Raw genomic sequence first — 20516 nt, forward strand, 5'->3', positions numbered from 1 at the left:
TTCAAGAATAAAGTATATATATATATATATATATATATATATATATATATACATATATATATATATATATATATGTATATATATATATATATATATATATATATATATATATATATATCAAAGGAAATACACACCTTTCTTAGCATTGTTAAAGTGATCTCTTGTCCATTAACAGACCACAATTCAATTATTTTTGAAGCAGAAACTCATAACAAACAAAAGGTGACAATCACTAGAATACCATCCTATATAATGAATCTAAAAGAGTTTAAAGAATTTTATATAAAAGAATTACAACAATTTCTTGAATTAAACATAAATGAAGACACTTCGGAAATCTTTCTATGGGATGCATTAAAAGCATACATATATGGAAGAACATTAACTTGGAACAAAAATAAAAAGAAGCAGTGGGGCAATTCACTGAACTTCAAAAGGAAATAGATATCATTAAACTTAATATAGAAAAGGACATAATCAATTAACTAATAATTTAGCAAAGAAAAATAAAGACTATACTGAAATATTACATCATAAAATAATGACAATTAGAAAAAATTAAACGTATTTCTTATTCAATGACTCCAAAGAATCAAAGGAAAATATCAAATAGAACTAAGAAAGCTATTAAAATGAATCAAATAAAAGAAATATATAATCCCAACATTAATAAGAAAGTCTCAGACTTAAACAGCATACTAGAAACATTTCAGTCACACTATCAAAAATTAATACTAACAACACAGAGATGAAATTGAAAGAAACAATTAGAAACTTCCTTCAGGCTAATATAAACCTCAAGATACAGGAACAACACAGTAGACATACTGACAAGCAAATAACAATGGCCGAGTTGCAGAATCAAATTAAAAAACTGAAACCCAATAAAGCACTAGGAAATGACAACATAACACCAGAAATGTATAAGTTATTGCCCAAAGAAGCTAAGCAGTTACTGTTGATGGTTTTTAACCAGGTTAAACAAGGGATATTAGTTCCACCTTCTTGAGAATACAGTTTAATCTCACCAGTTCTGATATCTGAAAAAAATGCCTCAGAATGTTCTTCCTATAGGCCCATTTCATTGCTAAATGTAGATTACAAAATGTTTATGACAATACATACAGAGAGAATTAAGCACATATTACCATTAATTGATCACGACAAGACAGGTTTCATAAAAGATAGAAACACCTACGATAATATAATATTAAATTAATTCTTACCTTGAAAGATTATGTTGATTTAAGTAAGAGAGACATGATCTGGTGAGTCTAGATACCAGTAGCACCTTTGAATTATTTACTGGTGGTACTAGAAGAAAAAGAAGTTATGTACTCACCAAAACATTCCATGTTTGTTGTCCTTCATCTCGCCTTCCTTCTTGTGGGTCAGGTTCGGAGCCGATCCTCCGCTCTGACTCGGCCATACACTACAGCTCGACAGCTTTTTACTGAATTGAGACTACCTCCTATCCCAACATGCCTAGCGGTAGTTACCCAGATCTCGTTTATGATAACCCAGCAAACTAAATAGGTCCAAATTTTACTAAACTTACTTATGAGAAAAGGACCTGCATATGAGTGTGTAAACATCAGCAAAGAGAAAAAAAGAAAAGACTAGGTCTAACCAACTAGTAAGCAAAAGGGAACTCAGCCAGTGTAGCCAAAAAAAAGGGGAAGAAAATCTCCTCTTGACCCTCCAGGAGGGGGAAGGAGGGTGGGATGCAAGAAGGAAGGTGCGATGAAGAACAACAAACATGGAACTTTATGGTGAGTACATAACTTCTTTATGTTATGTTGTCCCCATCTTGCCTCCATTTTTGCTGGTTGGGACAGCGTCCCCAGCACCTATATCTTGGGTGGCTCACTGGAAAAGACTCTTCGGGACCGTGGAACCAATGGATGCCCTGTTCCGGGAGGCCACATCTACTTTGTAATGAGAGATAAAGGTATGAGGATTAGCCCATGTAGCTGCCACACAGATTGAATCTAAAGGCAGTTTGGCTTGAAAAGCAATAGGAGTAGCCAAGGCCCTAGTTGAGTGTCCTTTACTTTATCCTGGAAGTTCTTTGTTCCGCAAAGCGTAGACATGTATGACAGTGTCTGAAAGGGACTTTGATAAGGTCACGTTAGTGACTGGACAACCTTTCTTGTTGTCTGCAAAGGATATAAACAATTGGTCAGATTTTCTGAAATCCTTCGTCCTGTGTAAATAAAAATGTAACTGTCTATGAACGTCCAATTGACAGAGCTTATACTCTGCTTTGTTGCCATAATTGGGGAAGAATACAGGAAGCTCTATGGATTGATTTAAATTGTGCTCTGAACACACCTTAGGTAAGAAGGAGGGATTGGTTCTGAGAGAAACTCTACATTTGTGGAAAATCAAGTACGGGGGACGAACAATAAACAGATAATGGCTGTAACTCTGAAACCCTCCTATCTGAAGTAATAGCGGTTATGAACAAGGTCTTCCATGTCAAAAATTTCAAAGGACAAGAAGCAGCTGGCTCAAGGGGGGAGGAATGAGCATCTCTAAAATTAGATTTAAATCCCAGGGGGGAGAGGTTCTCTTATTGGAGGGTCTTAAGAGGGTAGTAACTCTTAGGAATGCTTTACATAGCCTGTGTGATATGATGTTAGATCCCATTTCTCCTACATGAACATTAGAAATGGCAGCTAGCTGAACTCGGATAGTAGCTGCTGCTGCTCCTCATTCAAATGTTTCAGCAAGGAAATCCAGAATCTTAGAAATGGAGGCAGTAAAAGGATCAATGTTGTTCTTCTTTTCCCAACAAGAGAACCTCTTTCATTTACTGGCATAAAGATTTCTTGTAGTGGGTTTATGGGATGAAATCAAAATGTGTTGAACTTCTAGGGAAACATCTGGGAGCCTGGCTAAGACCAGAAGTGGAGAAACCAAGCCATCAGCTTGACAGTATGGACTGATGCATCCGAAGATCTGGAACTGGGTCCAGTATCCAAGGCTCCCCTTGCAAATGAGGCCAGAGGAATGGGAACCAAATCTGTCGAGGCCAGTAAGGTGCAATGAGGATTAACTTGCAACCGAATGACTGTGCTTTCTGAAGAACCTTGGGGATCAGGGGGAATGGTAGGAAGGCATAAAGCAGTTCCAGGGGCCAATTGTGAACCAGTGCATCCCTGGGTGACTGTCCCGGTGGTAGGACTAGGGCAAAGTAGCTGCTGCATTTGTTACTTAGGGGAGTGGCAAAAAGATTGTAGCATGGTTGGCCTCATTTGCAAAAAATCAGCTCTGCAACTTCCTGTTTCAGGGACCACTCGTCATCAGAATAGCCCTGCTGAGCTTGTCTGCTATCACGCTGGATTTCCCCGAAATGTGCATTGTGACCAGAAAGCATTGGGAAGACATCACCCATTGCCATACTCGTAGAGCCTCTCGGCACAAGGGATAAGACCTGGTTCCGCCCTGTTTGTTGATGTACCATACTACCGACATACTGTCTGTCTGAATTGCTATAGTCCCTTGTAGGTAGAGAGAGTCTTGAAGTGCTTGCAACGCCAGAAGCACCACTCTCATCTCTAGGACACTGATGTGCAAGTGGTACTCGTGTTCTTGTCAAGTCCCTTGAACAGTCTGTCCCAGATAATGCCCCCCCACCCTATCTGGGAAGTGTCCATGATCACTGTGGCTACAGGTTGGGGGGTTAGAAATGGTCTGCCCATTGGTACCAGGAAGGGAGTGAAGCCACCATGCTAAATTCTTCTTGCATGACTCTGTGATCCAAATCTGATGTGACATTGGTAAATCCTGGAATGACCATTGAGCCAACAGGAGCCACTGCAGAATTCTCATGTAGAAGCGCACCATAGGGACCAAGGTAATCACTGCAGCCATCGAACCCAAGACCTTGAGGACAGATCTTGCCTGTATTCTCTTTCTTTTCATGAGGAATAAAACGTGACGACGAATGGTTAACACTCTTTCGAGAGGCAGTTTTGCTATCATGGCCCTTGTATCTAAATCTGTCCCTATAAATGTAATATACTGACAGGGCAACAAGGCAGACTTTTTGTAGTTTATGGTGATGCCTAGTTGTGTACAGGTGTGAATAGTGGAGTCCCATGCCTCGATTAGTTGATGCTTGGTGGTGGCAGTGAGAAGCCAGTCGTCTAGATAGGGAAACACCTGGAATCCTAGATGCCTCAGAAGAGCCATGACTACTACCATACATTTGGTGAACACCCTAGGGGCTCTGGTGAGACCAAAGGGCAGACCTCTGAACTGGTAATGACTGGCTCCCAGCTGGAAGCGTAAGTATGTCCTGGACCGCCTGTCCATTTTTATATGGTAGTATGCATCCTGGAGATTGATGGAGCATATCCAATTGTCCTGACCCAAAAAAAGAAGAATGGACTGCAGTGTTACCATCCGGAACTTTGTTTTCTTGAAAGATTTGTTGAGTTTGCTAAGATCCAAAATGGGTCTCCAGTCTTCTGTCTTTTTCGGAACTAAAAAGAGCCTTGATTAAGTGCTGGATTCGATTTAGTCTGTGGCAACTTCTTGGATGGCTGTTTTTTCTAGGAACCTTTGAACTTCTAGGTTTGCTTGATCCCAAAGACTGGGTGAAACATCTAGGATTGAGTGTTGATTTGTTGAAGGGGGTAATTGGGAGAAGGGAATTTTGTAACCCCTGGATATTATCGACAGTACCCATGTATCTTCCATGATTGTTTGCCAGGCTTTTGGGTATTGGGATAATCTGCCCCCGACTGCTTCCAAAGGCAGGAGCGCTGGACAGGCCTGCCAGAGAAGATATCTCTGTTGGCCTGATTTTGCGAACCGCCCTACCGCGGGATCAGCATCTCCCATTATTTCCTCCTCTGCCCCTGGGGGAAAAGTTTCCATGTGTGTCAGGTGAAACTCCCTGGGATTTTCTGAACCACATCTTCCCACTCTTCTGACTCTTGGGGTAAGGTCTAGAGGGAGCAGAAAAATGTACTACCATGGCAGAGAGAGTTTTGCCATCCCGTTCACACCTGGTAAGAGTCTCTTTTACCTGAGGCCCAAACAGAGACAAGCCATCAAAGGGGGGTGTTGATAAAGGAGGACTTGAAGAGTTCCGCAAATTGACAAAGACACATCCAGGAGTGTCTATGCAAAGCAACTTCTGTGCCTGCTGCCCTACTCGCTCCATCTGCTGCGTAAGAGATCGGCCGCATGGAAGAGTTAACTTAGATGTCAAGGTCGCAAGCTGTGAAGCTGCCTTGCTTGCAGCTCCTTCAGCTGTAGGATCCTGTAGGGTATCTCCTAGTTTATTTAGGAGATCCCTTTGAAGGTGTGTAAAGTGGGACAAATAATTCAGTGACCCGAGAGTAAAGGCCACTGAAACAAACATGCACTTCCCATACCTGTCCATCGTACGAGACTCTTTGTTCGGCAGATGGGCAGAAGAAGAATTCTCCGCTAGTTCTTTCTTGGTGGCTGCCGCCACCACCATAGTATCAACAGGCACACCCTTAGATAGAAAGGACCTATCCTCTGGAGCAGTTATGAATTTATTGGGCTTCCTTAGAACTGGTTCCATAGTCTCTGCGGAGCTCCACACCTTCCAACTCGCTAAAGCCAGTAGAGGATCGAAAGGTGGAGACACCCAAGAGGAGGAGGGTTGGGAAACAAATACATCCAGGTACACAGATTCATCCTCAGAAAGGGCAAGGGATTTCCAGCCACCCCTCTGACTAAGGATTTCAAGGATGTCTGAAAAGGAGACATCCTCAGAGGGGGACCGTGGGGACCCTTCTGAGTTCTCAAGTCTGTGTCTGAAGTGAGAGACTCAGGTGAGCCCAAATGCTTCCTCTTGCATTTTCTCTTCCAAAGGACCTCCTCCGAGGGGTGCTCAGGGGATGTTTCGGAAGAGGTGGGGTCGCCCAATGGGGCATCTTGGAGCACGGGTTCCCTACGCTTGGGGGTGGGGATTGGAGACAGACTCAGGCACCGAAAGAGTAGAAGCTAATGGAGCCAAGGGTGGAGAAGTCTCAGAGGACAGCATGCTCATCACCTCAAAGGCACCGTGGTCCTGGCTCGAAAGAGTTCCTGGCTCTGAAGAGCCCGGAGATCTCCTCCGAACCGAGGGCGATGGCTCCAAGGCCGATGTAGGAGTCAAGCCCACTTCTGCCGAAGCCCCGAGAAGGAGAGCAAGGTCAGACAAGGGTCCGATGCCACTCCCTCCTCGGAGCCAAGAGAGCATTGGCCCTCAGATCCCTCACTAAACTGAGACAACGAAGAGATAGGAGCGGTAGTCGGAACCGATAGGCAAGTGGTAATCTGAGCAGATGGTTCCATCACAACTTCCATGTACTCCTGCTCCGAACTGAAAGGAGTCGGAATCGATAATGGTGAGGGTTGGGCTGTCGGCACCAATTCCTTGTGGGCTGGGCTCAATAATAATTTAGCTAATGCCTGTATCTTGAGAAACGTCTTCATCACCCTTTCCACATCATGATCTGAAAGCTTGGATGATCGAGAGGAAGACCGATGACTGCCTGCCACAGATTGTAACCGCAGGAACTGTGGAACAGACTGCACCGGCTCCAGAGAGGGAGACTTGGTTCTCTTGTGAGTCTTGACTGGCTCCAAAACCACTGATGGAGGCGCTGGAGAAAGAGCTTTGTCAGAACCGACACTGGGATCCAAAAAACTTGCAGATTTGTCCTTAGATTTAGATGGCTCCAACGTTGGAGCTGACAAAGATGATGACTTAGGGGACTTTTCCTGTTTTTCTGCTGGCTGAGAACCCTCAATAGCAACATCAAAGGGGTTCTTTAGTAAGCCTCACAAAATCAACTTATTTTTTCCCTCCTGCTGGACCTGAGAACTAAAAGCATGACATATAGAATATAAGTCCTGCAGGTGTATAGCCCCTAAGCAATAGACACAGCTCGTGTGCCAGTCAGTAAGGGACATCTTCTAGCAGCACAAATCACACTTTTTAAAACCAGAAGGTTTTGACTCTTTAGGATCTTTGGGCATGCTAGCAGTAACTACAACAGTACCAAAGAGAAAGACCAACAACAGCAACAACAACAACTAAAAAGAACTTTAAATGTTTTTTTTTTAAACAGGAAAAAGAAAGCAGGGAAGGAGAACAGCCTCTAAGTTAAATGGTGACTCCCCCAACCCAGGAGAGCCTCTAACTTAAAACGGCTGCTCCTATAAGGAAAGAGAAAGGGAAATGAAGAGGAAAAAGTCTCTTAAACAAAGACGGGGCTGAGAAAAGAAACAGGGAACCCGCGAAGTCAAACGGGTTCAAGGGAACACGATAGGCCTAAAGGAAAACGACGGTCACAACAAAAACAAAAAGGTAGCAGCGGAAAGGTCAGAAAAGTGCTAGCCTAGGGTGAACACACTCTAACACTAAACTAACAGAATTTAACTATCTGAATGCAAAAAATTTTTGGAAAAATTACAAGAAGAAAATACTTAGTCTGAGCCAGTATGAGCAATCTCAATGCTGCAAGCGGCAAACAAGATCAGGGTAACTACCACTAGGCATGTTGGAATAGGGGCTAGCCTCAAGGCAGTAAAAAGCTCTCAAGTTTAGTATATGGCCGAGTCGGAGCCAAGGATCAGCTCCGAACCCAACCAGCAAGAACGGAGGCGAGATGGGGACAACATAACATTATGGTTTTTCACAACAATTCACATTCTTAATTAACACACTCTATGACAATTCTCTGGCCTATGTTAATGAGAAGTTATGTACCTACCATAACGTTCCATGTTAGTTGTCTTCTCTCGCCTTCTTTCTTACTTGATGGGTTCGGAGCCGATCCTCGGCTCCGACTCGGCACTTTACTAAGCTCGAGAGTCACTTTTACCAGCTCGAGGCAGCCCCATATCCCATGATGCAAGGCGGTAAGTACCCAGATCTCATTTGTTGTCTATAGGCAATAACACCTAGCATAAAAACTTCCCAGAAGGAAGAAAGAAAGGCAGAAAAAACCTGAAGGATGGGTAAGGAAGACCAGAACTGTATGGTCTTAAGAAGCATTCTTCCATGTAGGGAGAAAAAGGTCTGTCCAGGCCAGGGGGAAGGAGGGAGGGTCGCAAGAAAGAAGGCGAGAGAAGACAACTAACATGGAACGTTATGGTAGGTACATAACTTCTCAATGTTAAGTTGTCAATCTCGCCTTCATTCTTGCTTGATGGGACCTAGCACCTCTATCCTGGGTGGCTCAATGGAACAGACTCTTGAGAACTGTAGAGCCAAAACTGGCTCTATCCCTGGAGGCCAAATCCAATTTGTAATGAGAAACAAAGGTATGAGGAGTGGCCCAAGTGGCTGCTGCACAAATAGTGTCTAATGGAAGTCTAGCCTGAAAGGCTGTGGAAGTGGCTAAGCTTCTGGTTGAATGCGCTTTAGGTTTCGAGCACAGCTATTTTCCCCTGAGCTGATAGATTTCAGAGATGACAGAAGAAAGCCATCTAGATAAGGTCACTTTGGAGACAGGAAGGCCTTTTTTGTTATCAGCATAATTAATAAAGAGCTGATCGGATTTCCCGAATTGTTTTGTTCTGTCCAAATAATATCTGAGTTGGCGGTGAACATCAAGATAATGTAATTTTTGTTCCGATCTGTTTGAGTAATTTGGGAAAAATACAGGAAGCTCAATAGACTGGTTCAAATTATTCTTTGAGGCGACCTTAGGCAAAAAGGTCGGATTAGTTCTCAAGGATACCCTGTCTTTGTGGAAGACCAAATAAGGGGGACGAACAGAGAGCATGAAGTTCAGACACTCTCCTAGCCGAGGTAATAGCAACCAGGAAGAGTGTTTTCCATGAAAGAAATTTCAGGGAACATGAACCAGCTGGCTCGAAGGGAGGAAGAATCAAGGATGTCAGCACTAAATTTAGGTCCCATTGAGGAGGAGGACTCCTGACTGGAGGTTTCAGGAGAAAGATTCCTTTTAAAAAGGCTCTACAAAGCCTGTGGGACATAATGTTGTGATCTGCAAACCCGACATGAAAGTTCGAGATAGCAGCCAACTGAACTTTGACCGTGGAAGATGAAGAGCCCGCGTGAAAGATTTCCGCTAAGAAATCCAAAACTGCTTGAACAGGAGCAGTAAAAGGATCTATATTTTTAGCTTTTGCCCAACAAGAGAAGCATTTCCATTTGCTGGCATAAATCCTTCTAGTAGAGGATTTTAGGGAAGCCACTATGATATCCCTAACTGGATTAGAGATCATAGGAAGCCTGGCTAAGGAAGAAAGTGGAGCAACCATGCTGTGAGGTTGAGAGAAGGGATAGACCGGTGCAGCTGACCCGATTGGTGAATCAGAAGGTCTGGTACTGGGTCCAGATGCCACGGCTGCACCAAAAGGTGACGATGGAGGAACGGGAACCAAATTTGTCGAGGCCAATAGGGAGCAATGAGAATCATTTTGGCTCTCAAAACGGTGGCTTTCTGGAGAACTTGTGGAATCAGCGGAAAGGGAGGAAAGGCATAAAGAAGTCCCTGGGGCCAATCCTGGGTTAGAGTGTCTCTGGGGGGGTGGCCTGGCTGTGGGAAGAGAGAAAAGAAGTCTGGGCATTTGCTGTTTTGGGGAGTAGCAAAAAGATCGCAACATGGGCGGCCCCATTCTAGAAAAATCTCCTCCACTATAGATTGTTTGAGAGACCACTCGTGAGGCATGAGAATAGCTCTGCTCAATCTGTCCGCTAGAATGTTGGTTTTCCCAGGGATATGTGTTGCTACCAGAAACCGATGAGAGGAGATCGCCCATTGCCAAAGTCTGAGAGCTTCTCGACACAAGGGGTAGGACTTGGTTCCGCCCTGTTTGTTGATATACCATATTACAGACATGTTGTCTGTGTGAACTGCAATTGTTCCCAAGGGAAGAAAGTCGTTGAGGGCTTGCAACGTTAAAAGCACTGCTCTCATCTCTAGGACATTTATGTGCAGGAGATATTCGAACAGTTGCCACGTCCCATGAACCATCCTGCCCTGATAATGACCCCCCCCCCACCCGATCAGGGAGGCGTCCGTAGTGACAGTGGCTACCAGGGCCGGGGATACAAAGGGTCTGCCTTGGTGAATCTGGGGAGAAGTAATCCACCATGAAAGATGATTCTTGCAAATTTGTGTCACCAGGATTTGGTGACGCATTGGAAGTTGTTGGTAAGACCACTGAGTGAACAACATCCATTGAAGCAGACGCATGTAGAAGCAGGCCAGGGGAAGAAAGGTAATGGCCGCAGCCATGAGGCTCAACACCTTCAGAACCATTCTGGCTTGCACCTTTTTGCTGGCAAGGATGATCCTCACGTGACTTTGTATATCTGAGATTCTTTGGTCTGTGAGGGTTGCTGACATCCGAACAGTGTTTAAGTTTGCGCCTATGAAGGTAATAGACTGGCAGGGCAATAAGGAGGATTTTTCGTAGTTGATCGAAATTCCTAACTGAGTGCAGAGATTTAGTGTGTAATCCCTGGCTTGAAGAAGTTGATGCCTGGTGGTGGCTGAAAGGAGCCAGTCGTCGAGATACGGAAACACCTGGAATCCTTGACGTCTCAGGTGAGCCGTGACCACTGCCATACATTTGGTGAACACTCTGGGGGCTGTAGTGAGACCAAAGGGCAGGGCTCTGAATTGAAAATGACTGGACCCCAGCCGAAAGCGGAGAAATCTTCTGGAGCGTCTGTGAATTTTTATGTGATAGTACACATCCTGAAGATCTATTGAGCACATCCAGTTGTCCTTCTCTAGGAAGGGCAAAATTGACTGAAGTGTGACCATTCGAAATCTTGTCTTTCTCACAGACTTGTTGAGTCTGCTGAGATCCAATATTGGTCTCCAGTCTCCCATCTTTTTGGGGACCAAAAAGAATCTTGAGTAGATTCCGGGCTCTGAATGGTCTGTTGTAACTGGCTGAATGGCTCTTTTTTGTAGAAGCTTTAATACTTCTAACTCTGCAACTTCCCTTAGACCGGGTGGTACATCTGGAAGGGAATTTTTGTGAGAGAAAGGACTTTCCTCGAAAGGAATTTTGTAACCCTCGGATATAATCGACTGTACCCATCTGTCTTGAGAGAGGGAACGCCAGGCTTCTGGGTACAGTGATAGTCTTCCCCCGACTGCCTCCAAGGATGGACAGTCGGGCAACATCTCAGGGATGCTGGAAGGGCTTGTCAGAAAGAGGCTCTCTGCTTCCCTGGTTTTGTGGACCCCCTCTGCCTCTAAAGCAGCGTCTGTTATTATTACCCCCTCTGCCTCTAGGGGTAAACTGACCACGTGTATCCGGCATGACTCCTTGGGATTTGCGGAACCACATCTTTCCACCCTTCTGTCCTTTGGGGTAAGGTCTAGAAGGGGTGGAAAACGGACCACGGCAGAAAGAGTCTTGCCATCCTGTTCACACCTGGTCAATGTATCCTTCACTTGAGGGCCAAACAAAGCTGACCCATCAAAGGGAGAGTTTGTGAAGGACGCCTTAAAGGGATCTGCAAAATTACAGAGCCGTATCCAGGATTGACGTCTAAGAGCCACCCCTGTACCTGCGGCTCTACTCGCTCCATCTGCTGCATATGATATCAGTCGCATGGAGGAGTTAGCTATAGAATTAAAGATTCCTAGCTGAGAAGCAATTTTCTCTTGAGCCCCTGCAGCCGTAGGATCCTGCACTACTTCACCTAGTTCCTTAAGGATGTCCCTTTGGAGTCTGGTGAAGTGAAATAAGTAGTTCAGCGAGCGCATAGCAAAGGTCGCTGAAGAGAACATCCGCTTGCCATACCTATCCATGGTCCTAGAATCCTTATTAGGAGGATGGACTGGTACGGAAGGATCTGCAAGTTCCTTCTTAGTGGCAGCCGCCACCACCATGGCATCAACAGGGACACCTTTCGTAAGGAATTGCTTCTCTGAAGGGGCTGTAATAAATTTAGACGGCCTCCTAGGAACTGGCTCTACAGAGTCAGGAGCAGCCCAAGCCTTTCGAGCAATAACCTCCATAAGGGGGTCGAAAGGCGGAGACACCCAGGAGGTGGAGGGCCGAGATCCAAATGCCTCTAGGTATACCGACTCATCCTCAGAGGGATTTGTGGAGGGCCAGTTTCCCCTCTGTTTTAGGAGTTCTAGGATGTCTGAAAAGGAGACATCCTCAGAGGGGGATCTTGGGGATCCCTCCGACTCATCTAAGTCGGTATCTGAAGTGATAGACTCAGGGAAGTCTAGGTGTTTCCTCTTACAAGTCCTCTTGCGCGGAGGATCTCCTGACTGGTCAGGAGAATCCTCGGAAGAGGGGGTTATTCCCAGTGGGGAAACCTGAGGCGGTGGATCTCTGGGTCCGGGAGCAAGAGAGATGGAAGAGATATCGACAGGCACTGTAGAGGGAGGAGCTAAGGGAATGGACTGCAGGCCAGAGCCGATACAGACATAACAGTAACGGTGTCGGTCGGCGCCGACACCGAAGCCTGAGCCACATGGTGGTCGGAGCCAGTCGGAGCCGACACCAATGTGACCATAGCAGTATCGGCACCGATTTTGCAAGACAGGATCGGCTCCAGCCGGAGCCGATTTCGACTCCGAAGGAGTCAGAGCCGAGGCCACCGGCTTAGATACAGAAGCCTGGGCCTTAGAAGACTTAGAAGTCTTGCTCGGAGCCGATTTGGCCGGAGAGCCCTCCGGTTTAAGGAGACCCCTTAAAATCAACTTATTTCTCCTCTCCTGCAGGACTCTCTGGCTAAAGGAATGACAAATTGCACAGGAGTCCTGCAGGTGGAGAGGTCCCAGGCAATGTAAGCAAGAAGTGTGACCGTCTGTCAGAGACATCTTCTGACAGCACGAGTCACACTTCTTAAAGCCTGAGACCCTTTCTTTGGACATGGTTGTACACAAAACAGTACACACACACAGTCCCAATCAGACAACTAAAGTTATCTATTAAACAATAACTAACCTCTCACACACACCCTAACGGGGGGGGGGGGATGGGAGGGAATGAAGGCCTGACTAAAAGAAGGGGAAGGAAAAATAATTTTAGTCAGAAAAGGGCTTACAATTAAGTAAAAATAAAGGTATTCTAAAGAAAAGTGAAAATTATTAAATTTTAGGGGCAAAACGTAGTTTAAAACTAACACTTACCAGGAGCTGGCAAAAGGAGGACCTCATCAGCGAAGCGGCAAACGAGATCTGGGTACTTACCGCCTTGCATCATGGGATATGGGGCTGCCTCGAGCTGGTAAAAGTGACTCTCGAGCTTAGCAAAGTGCCGAGTCGGAGCCGAGGATCGGCTCCGAACCCATCAAGCAAGAATGAAGGCGAGATTGACAACTTAACATGATTGGTTCACGTCTCTCTACTTCTATAACTATTAAAAAAGAAACTAAGCAAGGATGCCCACTTTTACCTTTACTGTTTGTATTAGCAATTGAGTCTTTTGCTAACTATGTTAGAATGAACACAAATATTAAACACATAGTAATTGGGAATAACTTAGAAATGAAAATACAATTATTTGCTGATGACATCCTGTTGACAATATCTGATAAAGATAAATCATTAACTGAATTATTCCAAACAATGAACATGTTTTAAACTACTTCTGGTCTTATATTTAATGAAATCAAAACTAAAATTATTAATTAACTCAAATAAAAGGGAATTAAATAATGACTTGGTTAAATACTTAGCGCCTGATAATAAAATTAAATACCTAAAAATCTTACTAACAAGCAACACTAGAGAAGCAATAAATATTAACTATATTTATATACTAAGTCAAATAAAGTCATTAATGCAGAAATGGAATAAGATGTTTTATACACTGGAAGATAGGTTGTATATAATAAAATCAATCATTTTCCCAAAATTGGAATATTACATACAATTCTTTTCCATCCCTCTTAAGAGAATTATACAGCAGTACAATAAAATGATGCTGAATTTCCTTTTGTTTAACAATAAGGCTAGAATCATGCTTAACAACTATTTAAAAGGTTGGGAGAAGGGTGGAATTAATCTACCAGATATAGAGATTTATTCATTGGCATCTATTACTAAAACAGTTACTCTATGGTTGAACTCAACCTATACAACTAAATAGAAATTAATTCATGAACCTATATGTAATATCATTAGTAACTCAGCCCATCTTCTTCTTCTTCTTTCGGCTTTTCCCGGTTAGGGGTCGCCACAGCGGATCACTGTCAACTCATTATTGGCAGTGGAGTTTTACAGTGTCGAGTTGCCAGCCCACTGCCCAAACTTCCACAGAAGGCACACACACACACACACACACACACACACACACACACACACACACACACACACGCACTCATGCCTATGGCCAATTTAGTGTGTCCAATCCACCTACAGCATGTCTTTGGGATGTGGGAGGAAACCGGAGCACCCGGAGAAAACCCACGCAACCACAGGGAGGACATGCAGACTCCACACAGAAGGCACCCCAGCCGAGGATCGAACCGGAGAACCTCTTGCTGTGAGGCGGCAACGCTAACTGCTGCACCACCGTGGCTGCCCTATTAGTAACTCAGCCCATAAACAATATAATATAAATCCAACAAAAGTCTTTTATAATGTGATAAGAGACAACATAATATTTAATAAAAGTATAAAAACAAAGTATATAATTGTTACTGAAACAATAATACTGTTTAGAAAATATAGAAACATTAACCCAGATATAAAGACATGTTTTTATATTACATCCTATAGCTTGTGCACAAGAATGTATAACTATCTCTGATTCAAATGTAATTAAAGAGCTTAAAGAAAAATAAGTTATTTATTGGTATCAAATACTCAATGGCAATACATCACTCACACTAGATCATATCAAAAGGAAAAGTACAGTTTTGTACCTACCATAAATGTAGATGTTCGAAGATCCACATTGCTGCAGTCCTTACATATGGGTAGTCCGCTGTCCTCGGTCGGCCCGAATATCAAAGTATTAGGCTGACGTCGGTCAAGGCGCTTAAGACTGACATCAGGACGTCAGGGTACAAATGCGCATGACCGACGTCATATCCTCAGTCTTTTCTTGCCCCAGATGTCAGAAGACCCTAAAAAGAAAGGCCAAAACCAAAAGACAGCAAAAAACAACCAACCACCCTTGCACTAATCATATGTACAATATATACAATATCCACAATATTCACAACCCAAACCACACAACCGCCTCTAACTACAGAGAGGAAGGAGGGAGGGTAAATTGGACTGCAGCAATGTGGATCTTCGAACATCTACATTTATGGTAGGTACAAAACTGTACTATGTTCTTCATCTCACATTGCTGCAGTCCTTACATATGGGTAGAATCCCAAAGCAGAGGTAAGGGAGGATGGCAAAACTATAAAGCAATAGGAGCTGCCAAAATGCCCTGTAAAATTGCAGTGGCAAAACCAGCCCTAGATTTAGAGTAAAGTGGAAGGTGGTAATGCTTAGAGAAAGTATGCACTGAACTCCAAGTAGCTGCCTCCAAAATATCTTTAGTTGCCACCCCTAAAAAAGCTGTAGAAGTGGCAGTAGCCCTAGTGGAATGAGGCCTAATCCCAGCTGGAATCTCCTTACCATGATGGGAATAACAGAAAGCAATACAAAACCCAATCCACTTAGAAATAGTTTGTTTTGAAACAGGCTTGCCCTGAGAACCCAAAGCAAATGAAACAAATAACTGCTGAGACTGCCTGAACCCTTTAGTTCTGCACAAATAATATCGCAACTGCCTGTGTATATCCAAAGTGTGCAAAATCTTTTCCCCTTTATTTTGGGGGTTTGCATAAAAAGTAGGCAAATGAATAGTTTGGTTTAAAGCCACACTAGAAACCACTTTAGGCATAAAGGAAGGATTAGTACGCAAAGATACCCTATCCTTATGGAAAATTAAGAAAGGCTCAACCGCCATAAGGGCCTGTAATTCAGAAACCCTTCTCGCAGAGGTAATGGCCAACAAAAAAGCAGTCTTCCATGATAAATATTTCAACTCGGCAGTAGCTGCAGGCTCAAAAGGTTGTAGAGTGAGTTTCTCCAACACAAAATTGAGATCCCAAGCAGGAGTAGGAGCTCTACGTGGGGTCTTATATTCTTTGCCCCTCTAAGGAATTGCTTAAACAAAGGATGAGAAAACAATGGTGGGTCACAGTCATAGTGAGCAGAAATTGCTGCAGCATGAACCTTAATAGAGGAGAAGGACAAACCTTTGTCCAGTAACTCAGTAAGATATTGAAGAGCCACACTTAAATTAGGCTTAGAAACATCAAATTCCTTTGCTGTACTCCAAAATAAAAATCTCCTCCATTTATCTGCGTACACTTTCCTTGTACTAGGCCTTCTGGCCTCCAAAATAACATTCAAAACTTGCTGTGGAAGCTGAGACCCTCCAGGGTTTAAAACAGAATATGCCAGGCTGTTAGATGTAGAGAGTGAAGTTTGACATTGAGTAAATGACTGTTCTCCTGAGACAGCAGGTGTGGAATCGAAGGCAAAGGCCATGGAGGCTCCCGTATCAGACTTCTCAGTAATGGGTACCAGTGCTGTTGAGGCCAATCTGGAGCTATTAAAATCATCTTTGGCTTGTCCTGTCTGACCTTCAGGAGTACCTTTGGGAGGAGAGGCAGAGGTGGAAAGGCATACACATGAAGATTGCTCCAATTGAATGAGAGAGCATCCACTTTCCAAGCTGTGGGATGAAACCTTTTTGTGCAAAACTTTGGCAGCTGGTAGTTTAGTGGAGAAGTGAACAGATCTATGTCTGGAGTTCCCCATAACACTGTCAATTTCTGAAATACATGAGGATCCAATTTCCACTCGTGGGGATCCATAATTTGTCTGCTCAACACATCTGCTAAGGAGTTCTGTGCTCCCGGCAGAAACCTTGCCTGAAGATTTAGCTGTAAACTGAGAGCAGTCTCCCACAAAATCATTGCTTGTCTGCATAGAGGATAAGAATGCGTTCCCCCTTGCTTGTTGATGTACCACATGACAGTTATGTTGTCTGTTAGAACCAACACCTGCCCTGGAAGAAGTAAATCCTTGAAAGCTATTAATGCAAATTGGACTGCTAACATCTCCTTCAAGTTGATATGTAGATGTTGAAGTCTGGCAGGCCACGTGTCTTGTACCCACTTTCCATTTAGATGAGCTCCCAAGCTTTGTCTGAGGCATCTGTCGTTAGAATCTGACTCGCCTCTGGCCGGGTCACAGAGAGTCCCTTGTTTAGGTGACATTCCTGAGCCCACCACAAAAATTCCTTTTGAATGCAAGGTATTATCTGAATGACAGTGTCCATATCTTGGCAGTGCTGTGTCCATACATTTTTGAGATACCATTGTAGCTTCCTCATATGCAGTTTGGCATTGGGAAGCACCAGAATACAAGATGCCATGAACCCCAAGGCTTGAAGGACTGTCCTTGCAGTCAGCCTGGACTGATGAGACAATTGATGGAAGTAAAGAGAAAGATTCTTTTGTTTGTCCGGGGTCAAAAGGCCATCTGGGATGCTGTATTCAGTCTCACACCCAGAAAGCACATGTCCTGAGAGGGTACTAGACTGGACTTTATTTCGTTCACAGAATACCCCAGGCATCTTAGCACTGCTATCACATACTGTAAATGATGAAGAAGTTCGTCCTTTTCTTGGGCCAGAATCAGGCAATCGTCCAAATAAGGATAGATCTGTATTCCTCTTAGCCTGAAGAAAGCTATCACTGGAGCCAGAACCTTCGTGAACACTCTGGGCGCAGTAGATAAGCCAAAGGGCAATGCAGAGAACTGATAATGAGAAGTCCCAGCCCGAAAACGCAGATACTTCCTGCAACTGAGCCTGATAGGAACATGAAGGTAAGCCTCCTTGAGATCCAGAGTCACCATCCAGTGATCTTTGCCCAGCAGAGGTAAAAGCTGTTGTAACGTCAACATTTTGAACTTGGGAATGTCCAGATATGTGTTGAGGATAGATAAATCCAAAATTGGTCTCCACGTGTTCCCCTTCTTTGGTACTAGGAACAGGCGAGAATAAAATCCTAGGCCCACTTCTGGCAGAGGGACCGGTTGTATGGCCCCTATTTGAAGTAGCAGAGAAATTTGTTTGTGAGCCTCTAGTCTTTGCTGAGGAGGAACGTCCGGCATGCCTTTGAAAGGAGGCAAGGTATGGAAATAAAACTTGTAACCTTGGTGTATGATATCCAATACCCATCTGTCTTGGGTAATCAAACTCCAATTTTCCTTGAAGAGTGCCAACCTTCCTCCCAAAGGTGCTGCCAGGCAAGAAGGATCTGGCAGCTGAAAAGGTAGGTCATTGGGCCTGTTTATGAAAGGACTGGCCCCTGCCCTCACCCGAAGATTGTGCAGGTGAACTCCCTGTTCTAGGTCTGAAGTAACTCTGAGCTCTACCCCTACCACGTCTAGATCTACCCCTAGACTGAGAATCATAAGAAGGATACGTCCACCCCTTAGCAGGCCAATTCCTACTAAACTTGGAGGCTGAACTTGCAAAAATCTTTAACAGCCTGCATAGACTTAGCCTTGTCTTCCATTTTCTTCAAGACTGACTCCACAGGTGAACCAAACAACACATCAGACTGTAAAGGAGCATCCAAAATCCTTGTCTTAACATGGTCAGATAAATTCTGATCCCTCAGCCAGGCGTGCCTGCGAAGAACTGAACCAGTGGCAGCCACCCTAGACGAGGCCTGTACAGCATCAAAACCACATTGTAAAGAATGCTTACCCACTTGTTCAGAGACATGCACCAAATCTTGCAATTCTTTACACTCAATGCCTTCCGCCAGAGCATCTACCTTAGACTTCAATTGAGAAAGAAGATAGTTTTGATATTTCAACATGTGAAACTGGCAATTCAAAGCCCTCATAGCTAAGGTGGAAGAAGTATAGACTTTCTTTCCCCATCTATCCAAAGCTCTGGCCTCTTTATCTGGAGGAACCGGATTTTTTACAACAGAGGCCTTGACACCCTTAGGTCCCTGACTAACAGTTTCTGGGTCCGCCCTAGGACTCTTATAAAGATATTTATGAGCCTTAGGCACCCTGTAATACCTATCCGGTTTAACAGGAGCAGGAGGCAAAGAATCAGGATTAAGTGAAGCCTCTGCAAACACATCTTCCACAACATCCAGAACAGGGGGTATAGCCAAGGGCCTATGCTGGGGCAAAAGCAAAAATTCCCTAAGCCTTTTCCTGGAATCAGAGAAGTCCTGACCTTCCCACTTAAAATGTTCCCTCATGGAATGAAGAGTCTCTGAAAAAGAAAAATCCTCTGGAGGAGAAGCAGAAGGAGTCGAATCATCTGCATCAGAATAAGAATAAGGAGAGTACTCCTGCAAGTCTTCAGCCGAAGACTCTGAAACATCCGAAGCCTGCTCAAAACTCCCCAACTCTGGCTCCACCCTAGGCCTCTTATCAGGAGGGGGCAAAGAACCTCTAATCAAAGTAATTAAATCTTCTGCCATTTTAAGCATGTGCTTCTTGGGCACAGACCCTGCTGAACTAGGAGTGACACCAACAGAAGCTAAACCTGGCCTGCCTCTGGGAGAAGCCTTGGAAACAGAAGGAGAGGGCCTAACCACCCTAGGAAGGGAGGGGAGTACAGTAACCTGAGAAGCCCCTTCAGCCTGGCCTGCCTCCTGAGAGGCCACATCCTGCAATATCAAAGTCTCCCCCTGGGACTCCAGAGAAGCCTCGCACCGGTTCCACTGACGCCTCTAAAGAACGGGCGTCCGGTACGGATGACTCTTCTTGCCTGGGTTTAGCTGCTTTGTCTTTGCGCTTCTTCGAAGAAGCGGGCGGAGAATCCGGCGGCATATTATAATTGCACCGCTTCAAGACCAACCTAGCACAATCTAACCTTCGCTAATAGTGCTTATTGAACCTAGCACAAAAGCGACACCCAACAACGTCGTGCTCAGGCCCCAAACAAGGAATACACAAAGAATGATAATCCCTATGCGGTATCTGCTTCCCACAAGAAATACAGTTATTCACTTTTTCTGACATCCGGTAAACCACTGAGGCAAGAAAAAACTAAAATATTCCCCAACGGGGTACTTAGCCAACTTTGACTCGGTCTGAAACTCCGAATTCGAAAAATTTCAGAACGCCGAATGGCACTTGCAACGCTGCTTCTGCATCGGACCATGCGGCAAAAAAGACTGATGATATGACGTCGGTCATGCGCATTTGTACCCTGACGTCCTGATGTCAGTCTTAAGCGCCTTGACCGACGTCAGCCTAATACTTTGATATTCGGGCCGACCGAGGACAGCGGACTACCCATATGTAAGGACTGCAGCAATGTGAGATGAAGAACATGTTGAGTTAGATGATAAATTGTGGCTAGCAATATAACAAATAAGACAGTACATCACAAATAAGCTGGAACTGATGACACCAACTTTAAAAAATAATATTCCGGGGTGTATAGATCTTGTGATACTTTTAATAAATAATACTAATAAAGGACAAGGATATCTATCCAAAATTCATAAGACACTT

At 44.3% G+C, this 20516-nt stretch overlaps 1 protein-coding gene across 1 annotated transcript in view; it reads right to left on the minus strand.

The window, feature by feature from the left end:
* Positions 1-20516, minus strand: part of DNAH10 (dynein axonemal heavy chain 10) — a 5879077-nt gene that overhangs the window by 5481474 nt on the left and 377087 nt on the right. The window lies entirely within an intron of this gene.

Source organism: Protopterus annectens, chromosome 4.part0 (assembly GCF_019279795.1).
Source record: "Protopterus annectens isolate FY-2018-M chromosome 4.part0, PAN1.0, whole genome shotgun sequence".
Classification (NCBI taxonomy): Eukaryota; Metazoa; Chordata; order Ceratodontiformes; family Protopteridae; genus Protopterus; species Protopterus annectens.